The 15,919-nt window shown below is 38.2% G+C and overlaps 1 protein-coding gene across 3 annotated transcripts in view; it reads right to left on the bottom strand.

Annotated features, from left to right (window-relative positions):
* The window catches only part of LOC128663863 (phospholipid scramblase 1), a 185,086-nt gene that overhangs the window by 83,174 nt on the left and 85,993 nt on the right, over positions 1-15,919 (bottom strand). The window lies entirely within an intron of this gene.

Raw genomic sequence — 15,919 nt, 5'->3', positions numbered from 1 at the left:
CCGTCAACCTCAAATACGCTGGAATTCCGCAGCGTATTTGTGGCGAGGCTGATTCGCCTTAGTTATCAAAGGCTCGAGACCGGCAAAAGTAGAATTTTGTGACGTAAGCATCGATCCGCCGGACTCAGTCCGACACAGATCGATTCTTACGTCACTCCAGATGTTCCGCACACAACTGCGGCACATTCTCACTACTTTTGCTAGCTATCATAAAACTAGCAGGTACGCTCGGCACTTTTACGGCCCAGCGTACCTGGTTTTCAATCCGCCACCCCTGGAGGCGGCGGATCCCATAGGAATCAATGGGAGTCTGACCATAGCGAAAGTACAAGTTCGCTGCTGACAGACATCCCATTGATTTCTATGGGAGCTGTCTGCACCTAACACCCTAACATGTACCCCGAGTCTAAACACCACTAATCTGACCCCCCCTACACCGCCCCAACTAAATAAAGTTATTACCCCCTAAACCGCCGCTCCCGGAGCCCACCGCAAGCTACTCTATACATATTAACCCCTAAACCGCCGCTCCCTGAACCCGCCGCAACCTATATTAAACCTATTAACCCCTATCCTGCCCCCCCTACACCGTCGCCACCTATATCAAACTTATTAACCCCTAATCTGCCCCCCCTACACCGTCGCCACCTATAATAAATCTATTAACCCCTAATCTGCCCCCCCTACACCGTCGCCACCTATAATAAATTTATTAACCCCTATCCTGCCCCCCACTACGCCGCCGCCACTGTAATAAAATGATTAACCCCTAAACCTAAGTCTAACCCTAACCCTAACGCCCCCCTAACTTAAATATTAATTAAATAAATCTAAATAAATTAACTCTTATTAACTAAATGAATCCTATTTAAAAATAAATACTTACCTTTAAAATAAACCCTAATATAGCTACAATATAAATAATAATTATATTCTAGCTATCTTAGGATTTATATTTATTTTACAGGTAACTTTCAATTTATTTTAACCATGTACAATAACTATTAAATAGTTATTAACTATTTAATAGCTTACCTAGCTAAAATAAAGAGAAATGTACCTGTGAAATAAATCCTAACCTAAGTTACAATTACACCTAACACTACACTATACTTTAATAAATTATTCCTATTTAAAAATAAATACTTACCTGTAAAATAAACCCTAAGATAGCTACAATGTAATTAATAATTATATTATAGCTATCTTAGGATTTATATTTATTTTACAGGTAACTTTGTATTTATTTTAGCTAGTTAGAATAGTTATTAAATAGTTATTAACTATTTAATAACTACCTAGCTAAAAGAAATACAAAATTACCTGTAAAATAAATCCTAACCTAAGTTACAATTAAACCTAATACTACACTATCATTAAATTAACTAAATAAACTACCTACAAATAACTACAATTAAATACAATTACATAAACTAACTAAAGTACAAAAAATAAAAAAAGCTAAGTTACAAACAATAAAAAATTAAGTTACAAACATGTTAAAAATATTACAACAATTTTAAGCTACTTACACCTAATCTAAGCCCCCTAATAAAATAACAAACCCCCCCCAAAATAAAAAAAATCCCTACCCTATTCTAAATTAAATAAATTTCAAAGCTCTTTTACCTTACCAGCCCTTAAAAGGGCCATTTGTGGGGGCATGCCCCAAAAAGTTCAGCTCTTTTGCCTGTAAAAGAAAAATACAACCCCCCCAACATTAAAACCCACCACCCACATACCCCTAATCTAACCCAAACCCCCCTTACAAAAACCTAACACTAATCCCCTGAAGATCATCCTACCTTGAGTCGTCTTCACTCAGCCGAGCCACCGATGGAACTGAAGAGGACATCCGGAGCGGAAGAAGTTAATCCTCCAAGCGGCGCTGAAGAAATCTTCCATCCGATGAAGTCATCATCCAGGCGGCGCTGAAGAGGTCTTCTATCCGGGCGAAGTCATCTTCCAAGCCGGGTCTTGAATCTTCCTTCCGCCGACGCAGAACCACCTTCTTCACCGACGGACTACGACGAATGACGGCTCCTTTAAGGGACGTCATCCAAGATGGCGTCCCCTCAATTCCGATTGGCTGATAGGATTCTATCAGCCAATCGGAATTAAGGTAGGAAAATCTGATTGGCTGATGGAATCAGCCAATCAGATTCAAGTTCAATCCGATTGGCTGATCCAATCAGCCAATCAGATTGAGCTCGCATTCTATTGGCTGATCGGAATCAGCCAATCAGATTTTCCAACCTTAATTCCGATTGGCTGATAGAATCCTATCAGCCAATCGGAATTGAGGGGACGCCATCTTGGATGACGTCCCTTAAAGGAGCCGTCATTCGTCGTAGTCCGTCGGTGAAGAAGGTGGTTCCGCGTCGGCGGAAGGAAGATTCAAGACCCGGCTTGGAAGATGACTTCGCCCGGATAGAAGACCTCTTCAGCGCCGCCTGGATGATGACTTCATCGGATGGAAGATTTCTTCAGCGCCGCTTGGAGGATTAACTTCTTCCGCTCCGGATGTCCTCTTCAGTTCCATCGGTGGCTCGGCTGAGTGAAGACGACTCAAGGTAGGATGATCTTCAGGGGATTAGTGTTAGGTTTTTTTAAGGGGGGTTTGGGTTAGATTAGGGGTATGTGGGTGGTGGGTTTTAATGTTGGGGGGGGTTGTATTTTTCTTTTACAGGCAAAAGAGCTGAACTTTTTGGGGCATGCCCCCACAAATGGCCCTTTTAAGGGCTGGTAAGGTAAAAGAGCTTTGAAATTTATTTAATTTAGAATAGGGTAGGGATTTTTTTTATTTTGGGGGGGTTTGTTATTTTATTAGGGGGCTTAGATTAGGTGTAAGTAGCTTAAAATTGTTGTAATATTTTTAACATGTTTGTAACTTAATTTTTTATTTTTTGTAACTTAGCTTTTTTTATTTTTTGTACTTTAGTTAGCTTATGTAATTGTATTTAATTGTAGTTATTTGTAGGTAGTTTATTTAGTTAATTTAATGATAGTGTAGTATTAGGTTTAATTGTAACTTAGGTTAGGATTTATTTTACAGGTAATTTTGTATTTCTTTTAGCTAGGTAGTTATTAAATAGTTAATAACTATTTAATAACTATTCTAACTAGCTAAAATAAATACAAAGTTACCTGTAAAATAAATATAAATCCTAAGATAGCTATAATATAATTATTAATTACATTGTAGCTATCTTAGGGTTTATTTTACAGGTAAGTATTTATTTTTAAATAGGAATATTTTATTAAAGTATAGTGTAGTGTTAGGTGTAATTGTAACTTAGGTTAGGATTTATTTCACAGGTACATTTCTCTTTATTTTAGCTAGGTAAGCTATTAAATAGTTAATAACTATTTAATAGTTATTGTACATGGTTAAAATAAATTGAAAGTTACCTGTAAAATAAATATAAATCCTAAGATAGCTAGAATATAATTATTATTTATATTGTAGAGATATTAGGGTTTATTTTAAAGGTAAGTATTTAGTTTTAAATAGGATTCATTTAGTTAATAAGAGTTAATTTATTTAGATTTATTTAATTAATATTTAAGTTAGGGGGGCGTTAGGGTTAGACTTAGGTTTAGGGGTTAATCATTTTATTACAGTGGCGGCGGCGTAGTGGGGGGCAGGATAGGGGTTAATAAATTTATTATAGGTGGCGACGGTGTAGGGGGGGCAGATTAGGGGTTAATAAATTTATTATAGGTGGCGACGGTGTAGGGGGGGCAGGATAGGGGTTAATAGGTTTAATATAGGTTGCGGCGGGTTCATGGAGCGGCGGTTTAGGGGTTAAACTATTTATTTAGTTGCGGAGAGGTGCGGGATCAGCAGGATAGGGGTTAATAATTTTATAATAGAGGGCGACGGTATAGGGGGGGCAGGATAGGGGTTACTAGGTATAATGTAGGTGGCAGCGGTGTCCGGGAGCGGCGGTTTAGGGGTTAATACATTTATAAGAGTTGCGGCAGGGTCTAGGAGCGGCGGTTTAGGGGTTAGTAACTTTATTTAGTTGCGGGGGGCTCCGGGGGCGCCGGTATAGGGGGTAGAACAGTGCAGTTTAGTGTGGGTGCTTAGTGACAGGCTAGCAATAAAGCTGTGAAAAAGCCGAAGGGCAGCGAGATCGGATGAGTGATAACTCTCACAGTCCGCTGCTCATCGCCCCGCGGCTTTTTGACAGCTTTATTTGATAACTTAGGCGAACGTATTCAAGGTCCGCGGCGGCGAAGGTAGGCGAGCTTAGGCGGACGTATTGGGCCGGCGAAGCCAGAAAAGTAGACGGCTTGATAACTACCCCCCACTGTGCGCAGCAGCATTTAGCTGCCTTCTAATTACCAAAGAGCAAAGCCAAAGCCATATATGTCTGCTATTTCTGAACAAAGGGGATCCCAGAGAAGCTTTTACAACCATTTATGCCATAATTGCACAAGCTGTTTGTAAATAATTTTAGTGAGAAACCTAAAATTGCGAAAAAAAATTACGTTTTATTTTTATTTGTTCGCATTTGGCGGTGAAATGGTAGCATGAAATATACCAAAATGGGCCTAGATCAATACTTTGGGTTGTCTACTACACTACACTAAAGCTAAAATTAAAACTACAAGCTCCCTACATGCTCCCTAATTAACCCCTTCACTGCTGGGCATAATACACGTGTGGTGCGCAGCGGCATTTAGCGGCCTTCTAAATACCAAAAAGCGATGCCAAAGCCATATATGTCTGCTATTTTTGAACAAAGGGGATCCCAGAGAAACATTTACAACCATGTATGCCATAATTGCACAAGTTGTTTGTAAATAATTTCAATGAGAAACCTAAAGTTTGTGAAAACATTTGTGAAAAAGTGAAATTTTTTTTTATTTGATCGCATTTTGTAGTGAAATGGTGGCATGAAATATACCAAAATGGGCCTAGATCAATACTTTGGGATGTCTTCTAAAAAAATATATGTACATGTCAAGGGATATTCAGGGATTACAGAAAGATATCAGTGTCCCAATGTAACTAGCGCTAATTTTGAAAAAAATTTGGAAATAGCAAAGTGCTACTTGTATTTATTGCCCTATAACTTGCAAAAAAAGCAAAGAACGCGTAAACATTGGATATTTCTAAACTCAGGACAAAATTTAGAAACTATTTAGCATGGGTGTTTTTTGGTGGTTGTAGATGTGTAACAGATTTTGGGGGTCAAAGTTAGAAAAACTGTGTTTTTTCCATTTTTTCCTCATATTTTATATTTTTTTTATAGTAAATTATAAGATATGATGAAAATAATGGTATCTTTAGAAAGACCATTTAATGGCGAGAAAAACCGTATATAATATAAATGGGTACAGTAAATGAGTATGAGGAAAATTACAGCTAAACACAAACACAGCAGAAATGTAAAAATAGCCTTGGTCCCAAACAGACAGAAAATGGAAAAGTGCTGTGGTCATTAAGGGGTTAACCTATAATTGTCTTAATCCTTCCTCTCTCCAGTTTCCCAAGGATTGTTATAACAGCTTAAGGAAGGAAACAGTCTTCAATTATGGATATCAAGGTTCTCAAACTATTAAAGGGACACTGAACCCAAAAAATGTATTTCGTGATTCAGATAGAGCATGCAATTTTAAGAAACTTTCTAATCTACTAATATTATCAATGTTTCTTCGTTCTCTTGATATCTTTATATAAAAAGAAGCCATCTAAGCTTTTTTCTTGGTTCAGAACTCTGGACAGCAGTTTAGTTGTTCACTAAAAATGGGCCGGCATCTAAACTTGCATTCTTGCATTTCAAATAAAGATACCAAGAGAATAAAGAACATTTTATAATAGGAGTAAATTAGAAAGTTGCTTAAAATTTCATGCTCTATCTGAATCACAAAAGAAAAGATGTGGGTTCAGTGTCCCTTTAAAGCTGTCAATCACTTCAATTACAGTGACTGCCCCTCTACTTTTTTGACTGTTTCATGTAACGATGAAGGCTGACTTTGAGCAACGAACAGTCATACTTAACACAAAGGGTTATTAAAAAAAATCTGCAGAAACAATGTGCATTTCTCCTGAGACTGGAAATAGGATATTAGGGGAATGAACATTTTATGTTCTCTTTCAATGGCTAGCCACCTCATTTGAGCATAACCTAGCATCATCTGAAACTCCTTTAGTGTTTCAACTCTGAGTGTGAGTGTGATGATTATCAACATGCAAAACTATCAGTAGCTGCTTGATTGTGGGTGATGTGGCCTGCACACCCATCTCCTGCAGTTTTATCCTTTCCTTTCTGCACCTCCAAAATTAGAATTAGTGTTATCATCAAATAGTTCAACTACTTTTTCTATTAGACCATTTTTGGTTAGGCAGTCACTCAAATAGTCACTCACAATAGTAAATGTTTCACCAGGCAATGCTTTTAGTTTTAATATTTTAACTTTTTGTCCAGTTTTGTAATCAAAATACCTAACAACACAGGAAATATGTTTATCTCTTTATGATTGGATGTGTCAGTCAACACTGAAAAAACTGTAGCCTTTTCTAAACCACTGTGCAACAGATCTAAAGAATAAGGTGCAAACACATGCAAAATTATAGCTACTGTTTTGGTACGTGCGCATGTACAATGATAGCTACTGTTTTGGTACGTGCGCATGCACAATGATAGCTACTGTTTTGGTACCTGCACATGCACAATGATAGCTACTGTTTTGGTATGTGTGTATGCACAATGATAGCTACTGTTTTGGTACCTGCACATGCACAATGATAGCTACTGTTTTGGTATGTGCGCATGCACAATGATAGCTACTGTTTTGGTACGTGCACATGCAAATTTGGGCTCCAAATTTGTTACCTAGATTAGCTTTGATGTACCTCAAGCTATGACAGTGTAAACGTGTGTGATATGCGAAAGCACCTTCAGTTGCAGCTAACTGCTGTTCCTTTTCACCAAATGTATCATGTCTAAATAAGTCTAGACGCTGCTGCAGATATTGCTCTTTTGTGTTTATCACTGCTTATGTGAGTTTTAAATTCACCACGTCCACCATGGCTGATGGAAAAACTAGATGCATATGTGTTGCATCTTACATCAGAGTCTGATACACAGGTCTGTGTGATGAATGTAAATTCCTTTTGTAGCTGTTCATTAAAGGTGCACTTACGCTTCCTTGATGACATTTCTATATATACAGTAAATATGAAATGACTGTTTATTTTTATACTATTTAAGAATATGGTAGAAACTGTTGACAATTTTTTTCAAAGAATAAGAAACATAAAATGACTGGATATTTTTATTAAATGCTATGGTAGGAACTGGAAGGCACACAAGTCCTTTTAAAAACAGGCAAATATGAAATTAATTTATATATAAGTATAAAGCCACAAATATTATTACTAAAACCCTATGATAATGTGAAAAAAATGTTAAAGTTCCCCTATAGTAAGAAGCCACACATATTTTTAAGGAGAAAAACTCTATGTAAAGCAGTAAAAATTATACAGTTGTACTGTTAACCCCTTATGGTATGAAGCTACTAATACTAACAAAATTATAAAGTTGTACTTGTACAGTTCGCCCCTATAAGGTAAGGATCCAGAAATAGTTTTTAATAAAAAATAAAACCCTAATGATGAAGAGTAAAAATATTATGAATGAAGTTAAGTATTACTCCCTTTTGAATTTAAGTAGCATGATATTTTAAAAAAATTATAGATTGTTGCAATAATATCTTCAGGCTGCTACCCTGATTTCCTGGTTGGTATGTCAGCGTCAGGCAGGGTGAAGGTGGATAGATTCACAATCAATGGTGAATTTTTCCCCAAAAAATAAGCCACGCATAGGCAGAGAGAAAGGTTTGGCCCGCAAATGTACCTTTTGAAATTTTTGTTGGGGTAGCTCATCACACACACACCCTATGCTGCTGAGGCTGAGAGGCCTAACAAATTGCTGCCAAAGCTGAGACTGTCACCAGAAGTCACCACGCACAACCCACACATTTGATAGCTGCTGGAGACTGTGGGCAGGAAAATGAAAGGGGCAGAGATCTCTTCTGCCAGCTTTGCCTTTAATTACATCACAGCAGACTGCTAGCCTACTGGAGAGATCTCTGCTAAGTGCATTACCAAGTCTGATGCTTGCCTACCTACTGTCTGATCAGGTAGTTGTGGGTGTGGATGCTGAATATGACTGATAGGTGTGGGGGGGTGCTGAATATGATGGTGGCTGTGGCGGTGAATGACAGGTGTCTCTAGAATGTATAGTACTATCGCTGTGCAGCTAAATTTCAGGACAATTCTTTACTTGTGTACATATTCTCCCAGTGCTATTTTGGCTTTTCTTGAGTGCAAGCCATAACTTTCAACTTGTAATGAGAGTGATATTTAGCCCAGTTGCAATATCTCGTTAAAGTTTAGGGTGCGCTAAAGCAATGCTGGCCGCGTTAAACCTTCTCTGGTATATCTGATTTACAATGGACTTGTAAAATCAATTTGTGCACTATATTTAGCATGCTCCAGAGTTAATGATATCACGCCATGCTCCTCTTCAGTCCATCCAGGGGCATGCATAGCAGAATCTGTAAAAATACCAAGAAAATAGACTCCACATAGTATGACACAATGTATTGGCAAAAGGGATTTAAAGAAATATAAATACAAACTCACAATTTTAGTTTGCACTAGTTATTTAGTCCTCAACAAACAGCTCAATTTCCCTTCTCAAGCGGTGAGCACACAAACATTTAAATAAAGTTTCCTTTTTACCTCATGGCTGCCTGTCCTTTTTGCCTCAACACTTGAGGAGATAGATGGAGCTGTTTGTCAGGAGCAGTTAGCTAGCGGCTGAAAGTACCAGCTTGTCTGTATAACACTAACCAATTTAGTGCCAACTAAAATTGTGAGTTTGTATTTATATTTCATTGAATCATTTTTGCCAATAATACAGTGTCACGCTATTCATCACTCCTTTATTTGATGTTTTTACATATTCTCCCAGTATAATTGTTAATTAAAAAAAAATAAAACCTTGCAATATACAGTCATCACTTATTTTAGCTTATTTTTATGTAAAATGTTGTTTCTCCATCACACTTAAGTATGGTGGATTCCATCAGATTTTCTAAAAAATCAAACTGATGGTTAAATGATTTTAAAACTTCTATTGCAATGCAGTGCTTATTTGCCTTAGGAAACAGTGTTTTGAAGCGCCGAGAAACGCGTTGTAATCTACTAAGGAGGGCTGCTAGCATTCCCTACCTTGTGGTCCCTTTGTTTTTATATTTTGACTTTTAATAAACTTTTTAATCATTTTACCTTACTTGGGGATTTTGCCTTACTTGCCTACCAATCTCCCTCACTTCCTAGTGAGTACTTAGCTGCTTATTTTGCAGCAACATTATAGTCTCTTATTGCTCACATTCATCACTGGGACTTCAGTGTTCGTGAGTGAGAGCCTTTGTTCCAATGCTCCTGTGTCTCTGTGTTCCAGCGCTCCTGCCACCGATCTGTTCAGTAAGCTGGGTTGCTGTCAAATATCCAGCTTGCTTCCGATAGCACTGTATATGTGCTCTTCACAAATGTGAGTACCCTGACTAGAGATTTATACACAGATATTACCCGGTCTTTTTACTGGTACACACAGGCGCCTTGTCATAGAAACATAGATATTGATGGCAGATAAGAGCCATAGGCCCAGCAAGTCTGCCCGATATTACCTAACAGTATAAACTTATCTAGTTTGTAGGATAGCCTTATGCTTGTCCCATGCATTTTAAAAAGTCCCCCACAGTGTTTGTCGCTACTACCTCTTGAGGAAGTGTATTTCATAAATCAATCACTATTTCTGTAAAGAAGTGCTTCCTCAAATTACTCCTGAATCTACTGCCCTTCAGCTTGAGATCATGACCCCTTGTCTGACTTCTCTCTCCAGATTTGATGCCTTCCTGTTCCTGGATCTAGGCTGATCAGTGAGCTGGGTTGCTGTCAGATATCCAGCCTGTGTCTAATAGCACTGTCTGAGTGCTCTTCACAAATGTGAGTACCCTGACTAGGGATCATTTATTGTGAAAGTTATCATATACCATTACCGGTACACACAGGCGCCTCTCTTGTTCTTCTCCTATTTCCAGATTTTGTGACATCTTTATGTGAGGAGAGTGCAGCCATATCCATTGAATATTGAACAACAGTTTTCATCTATCAACCTCCAGTTGGATCACCAATTATAAAAGGACATTTATGTTTAAAGGTTTATATTTATTGATATTTTGATATCCATTTATTTATTAGTTGTATTCCATACACTGATATACTTTTTCACTAAATGTATTACTGTTATGGTTTGAGATTTAATATTTAAGTATAACATATACTTTACACTTATGGAATTATAGCGCCCCCTATTAGGAGTCAACAAATACTGACTTCTTAATCGCTTATTTGTTGATATCTGCTATGAGTTTAGCAATTCAAATTTAAATTTAAATTAGCAGAATAGTAAGTTTGCCTTGCTATTTAACCAATCACTGACTGTTAGGAATACATCACGCATGATATACAGGGAAAACTTCCTTAACGGGACAGTCAACACCATAATTTTTGTTGTTTTAAAAGATAGATAATCTATTTATTACCCATGCATTTCCCAGTTTTGCAGAACTAACATTGTTATATTAATATAATTTTTACCTCTGTGATTAACTTGTGTTTAAGCATCTTCTGACAGTCCCCTGATCACATGACATTTTATTAATTATCTATTGACTTTCATTTTAACCAAATAGTGCAGTGTCTGCCACAATCCACGGTTGTGATCACAATGTTACCTATATGGTTTACATGAACTAGCTCTCCCCTGTTGTGAAAATCAAATACAAAAGAAATGATCATTTGAACCTTTCCAGGTTTACCATTCAACTAAGAATACCAAAAGAACAAAGCAAAATTGGTGATAAAAGTAAATTGGAAAGTTGTTTAAAATTGCATGCCCTATTTGAAACATGAAAGTTTTTTTTGGACTTGATTATCCCTTTAAGTCATAAAAAAAGTAATTAAAAAAGCTTATAGTTGTATTCATCTCATCAACATAATAAAAAAAACAAAAACTTTTATGGAACTAAGGGGAATAAAGAAGAAACACAATGTCCCTTTAGTATATGTTCTTAACAAGGGCTGTTTTGCCACCCAGTGGTCAATAGTGAAACTAAATGATGGATGTGTTTAATTTAGGAACACTAAAAAAAATCAAACATTTTTATGAATAATTCCAGTGCATTTGTACAATCAAATTGTTGGTAATTGTTTAATGTGGGAAATGTCAAAATAATATGAACAGCGCTCATTTAAAGAAATATGAAACCCAAAAAATGTATTTTGTAATTCAGACAGAGCATACAATTTTTAAAAAAGGTTTCCAATATACTTCTATTATCAAATCTGTTTTGTTCCCAAGATATTAATTGTTGAACAGATACCTAGGTAGGTGTCTGGAGCACTATATGGCAGGAAGTAGTGCTGCCATCTAGTGCTCTTGCATATGGATAACAAAACTGCTACCATAGGGTGCTGCAGACGTGCATCCATTTCTAGGAAAGCTTAGAACATGACTTAAAAGTGCAATAAGTTCCATCACTTTCTTTGAGTTTTTAAATGAGAATGTGTTATGAATAATGTGCTACCTAACTGCTAATAGCAATTTGATTCCTGCCCCATGTTAAAGAGCCAGTAAATACTTTGAGATTGCATATGAAATGTTTAATTACATATATTAAAACAGCTTTGCAATATATGATCATTATTTGTTTTACTCCTTTTTCCTGTAATTTTATTTCTGAAATGTAAGAGTTTTCCAATTCTAAAAACTGGACGTGCACACTGCAGACTTCACAAGCATAACACAGCCACATATCTGTCCCTTATTGACCACAGCAGAGTGGATTATACAGAAACTGCAAAACATGAGATTTTGCTAACACAGTGATAGTAGCATTACTCCAGTAACAAGTCTAGATTGGCTCACCAAAATAAGGCAAGTGATGGGAAGAGTTTGGCTAGTCAAAAGCAAATGCAGAAAACAAGGTGTAATAAGTGTGTGCAGCATGTTGCATTGGGATGTGCACCCAGGGAAATACTAATACACACACATATATATTTATATGCACCTATATATCTGTATATATAAGCTCCCCACTTTGTAATACCAGTGTATGATAATGTGTGCTGGTATTACATGTTAAGTGTAATGCGAACGCGAGATCGCATTCGCATTGCTAGGAAGCATTGGGCTCAATAGAGCATGATTCCATAGGCTCCTATGGGAGTCTCGGCATCAGAACCTCGCACAGCGTAGGGGGTAAGTAGCGCCGTGATTGGCAGCATTTTTAAATATATATATATGTATATGATTAGATAATATATATATGTTTGTGTGTTAATATGTGTATATACACATACTAACACATACATATATATGTATATTCTTATATACATATATATGTATTTACAGGGAACACACAGTTCCCATAGACCACAATGTAAAGGCACTTGTAATAGCTGATTAATTATCATGCTCCTGCACAGGGCCGGTGCAAGGATTTTTGGCTACACAGGCAAGGATACATTTTGCCCCCCCCCCCATGATTACATACCATCCCCATTGCTAGTTAAAGGGATATGAAACCCAATTTTTTTTTTCTTTAATGATTCAGACAGAGCATGCAATTTTAAGCAAATTTCTCATTTACTCCTATTATCAATTTTGTTTCGTCTCTTGCTATCTGTATTTGAAAAGTAGGAATGTAAGCTTAGAAGCTGGCCCATTTTTTCAGCACCTGAGTAGCTCTTGCTAATTGTTTGCTAAATGCAAATCAAACAGTGCTAGCGCTGCAAAGCAAACCAAACAGTGGTAGTACTACATAGCAAATCAAACAATGGTTATGCCACATAACATATCAAACAGTGGTGGCATGGCGCTGAATAACAAATCAGATAGTGGTAGCGCTGCATAACAAAACAAACAATGGTAACGCCACATAACACAGCAAACAGTGGTAGCACCGCATAGCAAATCAAACAATGGTTATGCCACATAACAAATCAAATTGTGGTAGTGCTGCATAACAATTATATATATATATATATATATATATATATATATATATATATATATATATAAAGGACTGTAATGTTTAACTATATAACATGTCATGTGAGCCCAGCCTCACGTCCTTAATCCATTGGGTGCTCTGGGGGGGAACAATTTCTATTTCCTGATCCCTGATGTGCCAAGGGGAGGGGGCTGCAGTTCCCTAACCCCATAGGTGCCAAGGAGGCAATGTCTGTAAGGGGAACAATAATTCTTTAATCACTCAGATGCCAGAGGGGTAACATTAACCCTTTTGGTGCTTAGGTGAAACTAACTTAAGAGTCTGCTTCTCCTCATGGCAGGGCTCCAGACATCTACAGGCATCTCATGTGTGTCCCTCGGGTCCTAATCCAAGTATTGCAGGACAGCATACCCCCCAGAGAGTGATTCCCAACTTTAAGGGACAGATTTAAATTCTTCTATATATTAAAAAAAATAACCTGCTCCCCCAGCCCACAAACAGGAGAAGGCCACTATTAGTGCATTTTCGGCAGCATATGGCTCACCTGTTGCCGGTGTTCTTGTCTGGGATAAGTTTAGCTCCACAGTAGCTGCTACAGATCCCCAGGCCCTCACACAGCAGCTCCCCAGTCTCGGCTGAAAAGCTCTACCCTGCTCCTAAGTCCACTGTGTGTGGGTCCACCATTTGCACCGACCCTCCCTGCAGGGGCGGACTGGGCCGGGGGGCAGGGGAGCAATTGCCCCCTGAGCCACTCTGATTTAGTGTAAAATGGGCCGCCCGTGAGTGACTGAGCAGGCAGAGAGTCAGGACAACAGTAGTACTGTCTTGCATACAGCGGCCATGAGACTGAGCATCAACTTAAGTCTTACGGTCGCTGTATGTTGTAGAGATTGACAGGTTCTTCTGGCTGGCTGCTTCTAAAGGCTGGTGATTGATCCAGCTGGGGTCAGGGGGTGGGATAATTCATTATAATGATGAACAGGGCTGGGGCAGGCCTCACGTGATGATGCTGCGGTCTCCCGCTCGGTGCTCTCTGACACTCATCACTTCCTCCCACCCAGAGTCTCAGCAGCAGCAGCTGCGTGCGTGGGAAGAGTGAGAGCGAGCTGAGAGCAAGGGAAGCAGTGACCAAGCTGAGGCAGGGAGGCAAGAAGCAGCATTAGGGCTAGCCTGGTGGTGCCGGAGCCGGACTGCCAGTGATCACATGGTGTGTGTGTCTTCTGGTGAGTAAAAACATCACATTCACCAGTAATGCAGCATGTCATTTAGATTTTTTTACTCAGTCACTCTAAATGTTTTGTTTTGGGAATTGGGATGGATGTATGCAGCCATCATGATGAGCCATGCACATAACGGTATGTCACAGGCATCAAGTTTCAAGAGAGCCTGATATAGAAAATGTAACAGAGTTAGTTAGAGCATTTTCCCAAAACTCTGTCAAAATAGGAACAGTGACATACATTCCTAGTAAATTAATTTCACTATAGCCTAGTTGTATAAATAATATATATATATATATATATATATATATATATATATATATATATATATATATATATATTATCCATATTTGATATAATATATATATATAAATATATATATATATATAAATAATATATATTATATATATATCTATATAATAAATAAATATATATATATATATATATATATATATATATATATACAAAAAAATAAAAATTCATTTGAGTTGCTGCATTATGGGCCTCTGGGTTGTACTTGCCCCCTGGGCCAAAAGTTGCCAGTCAGCCCCTGCCTTCCTGCCTACATTCTGCTCATTGAGCAGTGCTTCCATCCTTAAATATATACATTATGAGAGGCTATTGCATTTTTTTCCTATGCTGGCAACATCACAGGGTTAAGATGTAGCAACAAGCTTTTAAATAGTTTCTTAGAAAGACATATGTAATGTATCCAATGTCGCAATGCAATTCAATTCAATGAAAAATATGTCTGTGGCACTTTCCAATGCTCCTAAACACACATACTGTATCTACCCTGCTCTGTCCTGCAGACACTGTGTGTGGGTCCACCGTTTGCACTGGCCCTGCCTACAGTCTACTCATTGTGCAGTGCTGCGGCTTCCTCATTCACTTCTCACACTGAGAAATAGCCAGCGCGCAGGAACTGGAACTCAGCAAGTGCAACCATTTAGGTGAGGTGACACCATGGAGGGGGGAGGCTTACTTGAGTAGAATAACATAATTCCTGCCTGGTGGTCACCCCCTGGAGGGTGTCAGCCCAGGTGCACCCTGCAGTCTGCACCCTGCCACTGTTAACCCCACTGCTCTTACTGCAGCAACTAAAAACATTTAAAAAAAAAAAAAGATCATTGCCGCTCTCTAACTTTCCGCCCCCCCTGCTGGGGTGACCTAAGGCGGCTGTCTAGACCTCCCTATGCAAGTACTGGGCCTGCTCCTGCAAACGGGTACATTTGCTCCACTTGTAATCTAGCTCATAGGGTCCAATTCTCAAAAACTCACCTGCATAACAAGAAATCATCAGCTTATTTTATTAAGCATTATATTGTAAAGTAAGTGTTTCTACTTAACATAAAATATATTATCCGTTTGGACATTCTATGCCATCTCAACAGTGATGGACTTTAACGCTATTAGAACGGCATGGAACATCCTACCAAATATGGCGTCCTGCAGCTTCCCCCTTTGACCAAGACGAGGATCGACCTGGGGGGCGTGTCTAGCAGCATAGGCAGTCCCCCATGATCCAATCCCGGTCTTGAATTCACATTAGATGAATGGAAAGAATTGCACTCTTGTATTCTTTGATGTCTCAATCA

The sequence above is a fragment of the Bombina bombina genome, chromosome 6, assembly GCF_027579735.1.
Source record: "Bombina bombina isolate aBomBom1 chromosome 6, aBomBom1.pri, whole genome shotgun sequence".
Classification (NCBI taxonomy): Eukaryota; Metazoa; Chordata; class Amphibia; order Anura; family Bombinatoridae; genus Bombina; species Bombina bombina.
This window is presented reverse-complemented; position numbering and strand designations above follow the sequence as displayed.